This window comes from Panthera leo, chromosome D2 (assembly GCF_018350215.1).
Source record: "Panthera leo isolate Ple1 chromosome D2, P.leo_Ple1_pat1.1, whole genome shotgun sequence".
Classification (NCBI taxonomy): Eukaryota; Metazoa; Chordata; class Mammalia; order Carnivora; family Felidae; genus Panthera; species Panthera leo.
Genome location: NC_056689.1, coordinates 22097344 through 22103343, shown reverse-complemented (window position 1 = coordinate 22103343; position 6000 = coordinate 22097344).

Genomic DNA, 6000 nt, shown 5'->3' with positions numbered 1-6000 from the left:
CTCGGAGCCTGGAGCCTGCTTCAGATTCTGTGTCTCCCTCTCTCTCTCTGCCCCTCATGTTCTATCTTCTGCCTCTCAAGAATGAATAAACGTTTAAAACAAAAAACAGCAGTGAGGCACCACCACAGGAACCCAACAGGAGCCCACTACAGACCCCGGAGCTACGGAGGTGAAGGAGAGGAGCTACCAAAGACCAGGGGGCAGGAGCTGCGTGCGTGATGACGGCTGGCAGAATGGAAGGGACCCAGTCCTAGCAAGAGGGAGATGGACATTCTCACTCCTCTCTCCCCACCTTCCCCACTCTCTCACCAGCACCTCCCACTGCCTAAACCAGGAAACAGGCAGGTGACACGGGACGGGAGGTAGGCCATGGCACCCACGTGGATCAGGGCCTGGAGATACAGAGCAGAGCAGAGAAGGGAAGGATAAGGAACAAGTCTGCCAAAAACAAGACAAAAAGCAAAAACACCCAAACCCCAAACCCTTACACACAAGCAGATGGAGACATATACAGTAAAACTTACAGTGACATTGTTCATAAAAGCAAAACATGAGAAACAAGTCTATTAAGAGGATAAATTGTAGTAGAGTCACACAATGGAATATTCCACAAAAGTGAGAGCAAATGAACTATAGTTACATTTATCAACATGGATGAATCTCACAAAGCCAAGCAAAATAAATCTCATTCTTTAATATTTATATAAAGCATAAACACATGCAATATGGCAATGATGATTATAGACAGACATGTTATATAGGGATAAAGAAAAGTTGAAAAAGTATAAACACATCTTCTGGGGAAAGAAAGGGAGATGTGAACAGGAAGAGATCTGAAGGTTTCATATGTAATAATAATGACACTGGGTGATGGATACATGGGACAATGTATATTGCTGTTTATAGTTTACATAAAAGTATTTCATAATAATTACATTTAAGTATTACAGAAGAGCTTGAAGGAATATGAGCGATGTGGACCTGACTATTCTAAGCGGCAGGAGACTCCATTATCTTGGTTTTGGAGGCAGGGCTGGGTGCCATTTGGCAAGACCCGCCCGAGAAAGCCCCTGCCTGCTGTCTCTACCCGCTGGACCCCAGCCAGTTAGGTAAACAGTCAGTCCTTGCCCTTGCAAGCTCCAGACGTGCAGGGGCACCGTCAGTGGTACTCTCCTGACTGGTCGGTAGTACTCCGGGTAGAAGTCACGCTCCCTGTCTGCTTGTTTTCTCAGGCCTCAGCCAGGCACTTGTTCTGTGGCACGAGGGCAAGCAACATGTTCCAGAGCTCTTCAAGGGGTCTCTCTGCACCCCTCCTTCATTAGGCCTGGGTTAGATGGTAGCATTCCCAAAGCACGGCACAGCTCTCCAGAGTCACCATCCCCAGATCTCTCTTCCCCACTCTAAACCTTTTTAGTTCTCTTTGACTAGATCTAAGCAGAGCCGGCTTCACGGGTGTGTGACCTGTGCAGTCACACAGGACCCCGCACTTCAAAGGGCCCTGTGCTTGGTTTAATGTTCTGCTGTTTCCCTGTGGAATTTTTTAACGATTTTTGAGCAAGAGGCCCACGTGTTCATTTTGCACTGGGCCCTGGAAATTGTGTAGCTTATCCTGGGCCTAAGAGCTGTGGGACAGGTTCCTAGAGCCATTTCCTTATAAACCTGCATACCAGATATGGTAGTTCTGACAACTCAGCTGATAACTATCTTACTGGTCTAAGTCAAAGCAGGCAGCAAGAATCCCATTCCTATGGCCACTTCACTTATTTACTTGCTTATAATGGGTCTTCCCTCCAAGGATATGTAAAGTCCACTGAGACAAGACCTATTTAGTTGAATACTGTGTCCTCACGTCCTAGCTCAGTATCTGGCTCATATGTTCAGTAAATACTTGTTGGATGAACATTTATAAAATATTACACCTAATAACTTTATATGAAAATCATATGCCAGACTTTATACAAAGGATATATTCTCAAAGAATCAGCATAATACTGATTTTTCCACAGAAATATGTGTAAAGTAGGGAGATGCTTTCTCGAAATCTGCAACTAATACATAGTTTTGCTGTAATGCTGTAATTTTTCAAGATAGCCACTAACCATTTATAAAATAGTTGCTCTAAAATGTACCATGGGAGTTGTTTGGCCTTCTTTGTGACATTAAAGCCCATCTCAAGCTCATTCCAAAATACCTACTTTTCAGCACCAGCAATGGACCCCCCATTTAATGAGTGCTCATATGAGATTGCTCCAGAAAGTAAAAATATTTCAAATGACAAACAGTAAATGTTAAAATAAGTACAGCATTGTAACCACCACAGCCTACAGGAGTTCTAAGTCAGGGAGACCACAGCCTGGCTCACGCAACAAAGGGTTGCACATATCACCAGCCAAAGTACAGTGCTGCAATAGCATAAAGCAGTTCAACCAGCTTGCCAACTTTAAACTTTCAAAAATTGGGGGTATTTGCGTTATTTCACTTTCTATATGGATTTAAACGTAACTTTATATTATTTGACATTGCATAATCAAATTCACACAAATGGAACCACAGTATATGTCACTAGGTTATCTGAGTTTTAATGTGTCTGTAAATATAAACACTGCTTTAAACTGAACACAATAAAGGGTGGATGGGGAATAAGCAAAGAAGCAATGACTTTGTCTAGCACCAGATGACCTAAAGTGGTTTTGGCAGCAAAATCAAACGGGAATATCTCTTTGAATTCATTTGCTCTACATGGCAAGAGAAGGAAGAAGTAAAATATCTAATACCTAATATTTAAATCCTAGACAAAACATTTCGGTGCAAATAGGGAAGTGCTTTATTTACTCTGATCCAAGTCAAAGGTAGTTGGATAATTAGTTTTCTTTAAACAACATTCAGCTTTGCTGACATCTCATTTTCCAAAAGCAGCTGTTAGCCAAATATAGTATTGTTTATTCACTCCCCGGAAGGCTGTTTTTAAAAAGTGCTTCTTCTGGTAAATATGTTGCATCACATAATTGGAGATAACAGGAAAAGTAGGAGTTGCTGTGTGGATTTAAATAAACATATCCTCAAAAGTCCAGTTTTCTGCTTGTGAATAATTCTTTTATTTTTTGCCACTAAGGCACACTGAATTGTTTATTCCTTGATTTTGGGTCATGTTAGGAAATATTCCAAACATGATCACACATGAGATATTTCTCTTGAAAAATAAGAGATGGAAGTTGAGCCCTTTGCCTTTTCCCCTTATTGTACACATCAGCTAATGTATGTTAGCTATTCCAGTGCCAGAGACCTTACCTCATACCTAAATTGCAGTTGGATAAAGTTTTATATTTTTAAGAAAGCCATCTATTTAAAAATACCTGTAGCATCTAAGTCCCAAATTATCCTGTGAAGTAGAGTAGAGAATGAAAATTGCTATTGCTTTTGCAAAGAACACACTCAGTCCCTATCATTTACAATGTGTTTGGCTTGCACGTGCTACTTACATTGTTGGCTACTTCAGTTTCTAGGAACTGAGAATGTATGTAACTTTCTCTGATCTGACTGCTATTTTCTTCTGACCACTTGGGTTTTCTCCTGCCTAAATATTTCATCCTTAAAATACATTTCTTTCTTGACTCCATTATTGACCCAAATTCACTGTCAGAGCCAATGTAAAAGAGAGTAGAAATCTCTTGAAACTGGAAATCAGAAAATCTAGACTCTAATTCTTACTCCATTGCGGAAACCATGGTTTCTCCTTGGGGAAAATAAGGATTAAATTGATGTCCAAGAGATCCTATTCAATTCTGAAAAAAAAAAATTTTTTTTTTTAACGTTTATTTTTGAGACAGAGAGAGACAGAGCATGAACGGGGGAAGGTCAGAGAGAGGGAGACACAGAATCTGAAACAGGCTCCAGGCTCTGAGCCATCAGCCCAGAGCCCGATGCGGGTCTCGAATTCACGGACCCCGAGATCGTGACCTGAGCTGAAGTCAGACGCTTAACCGACTGAGCCACCCAGGCGCCCCAATTCTGAAATTTTTTTATTTCACTAACTAGTTAATATGATTTATTGCTGAAAGTGGGTGGGGTCACACAGTGAATGCCAAAATTTGGGGCATGGAAGGGAAGATGTTTGTTCTTTAGGCTTATCCAAGCTGCTATGACCTTCTAGACGCATAGCTAATTAAGAGCTCCCAACATACAATTCACATTGCATTTGTCATCTACTTCTTGCGGTTTTAGATGGATGCTGACAGGCCAAAAAATGTTCTCTGCTTACCTGGGAACTTGCAATCTTTTCATGTTCTGAGCCATTTTTCCATTAGTGCTTGTGCATGAGAAGTATTTCAAACAAGAAGCCAAAATGCACTTCTAAAACTATGTTCAAATTCTAGCAAGATTTAAGATGGAGCAAATGCTCTGCTTCCCATTTGGATTCGTGAAGCAGTGAACACACTTCATGACGAACACATTTATATTTTCTTGCACATAAATATGTTTGTCATAATACCAGAACCATTGAGACAAATTGCTATGTTCAGCTGGGAAATGTATCTTTTCTCTCTGTATTATAAAGAATGTGTTATGGTACAATTATTCTTGTGGTTTTATAGTTCAGGGCACTTTTATAGTATAGGAAGCTTCTGTCTACTGAAATAACATATGCTACTTAATTACTATAAAGCTCTTAGCAAATATAAAGAACTACTAATACCCATTAGCAAATAAATTTTCTAAATACATTCTGCTTCTGTTATTGTATGATTTCCGTAACAGAGAAGTACAGAATGGTTTTGACATCCTATCTCAAGGAAAAGAATGATTCCTTGTAGAAAAGTAGATCTTACAGATTTCTACTCCTGACTGGTAGGTACCCATAATATAAACATTTCCCCAAAGTTTATAGGTTCTTTGAAAGGCATACATTGAATATCAGTACCATTCCACCCAACCAGTACTAGAAGCTGCAGTGAAAACTGATTATGAGCAATAAAGAGCTTTTCAAGAAGATATTTAATTACATAAACATTTCTAACTACAAGGGTGCTTAAATCGAGGGCTCCTTTAAAATTATTCATCCAGTTTTGTGTTGGTATCGATAGCTGCATTAGTCAGGACTCTGAGGTTTAAATAACAGAACCTCAACTCAAACCAGATCAAGCAAAATCAAAACAAAACCCACAATCCCTTACACCTACAAGGAACACTGGGTAGCTCAGACAATTTTAAAGCAGCACTGCAGGAACCAGGGCCAAGACCAGAACCAGGGACATCCTGGTCCCAGGAATCTACCACTTTCTCCACTCAGGGAGCTCCAGAGTTGGGGGTGGGGCAGAGGGGTGAGGGGGAGATGGCTCAGGCTCCCAGTCATGTTCTCCCAGGTTGACAATATCAGCGGAAAGAGGGCTTCATTCTCTCAAGGTTCCTATAGCAAAAAAGGATCCTGATGTGTCTTAGTTCATTTGCCCAGTCCTTGAACCAATTACTGCTACTGTGGTATTGTATACTGTAACTGATTGCATCCGGGTCATCCTTAAGAACAGAATGGAGAGCCAGAATTAAGAACCCCAGTAGGACCACAGGCAGTAGTGGGGCTCCCCTAATAAAAGAGGGTATTGCTACCAAAAATAGGAGAATGGACTGGACTTAAAACTGAACCTTACTTTGGTGACCTTGGTCCTTTCAATCTTGAGATAGAGGTTTCTGATAATCTGTTAATGAGTGATCTGCAAGCCTGCGGTATTGTTTTTGACAACCGTGAGCTTGGTGCTCCTTGGCATCTGGGCTGCCTTGGCTTTAGTTATTTGCCTACCTTCTGCAATTCTTTCCTCTTAAGCTTTTGAAACTAAATAAATACATTCGTTATGGATTGATCTTGGGAACCAACATGAGGCCATGCAAAGAGAACAGGGGAAGTCAAAAGCCCCAGATCCTTCCTTGCTCTGGCATTTACTAGGCTTCTGACCCCTGGAAGGTTACTTCGGCAGGTTCTCAGATCTTAGTTTTATCATCTGTAACATC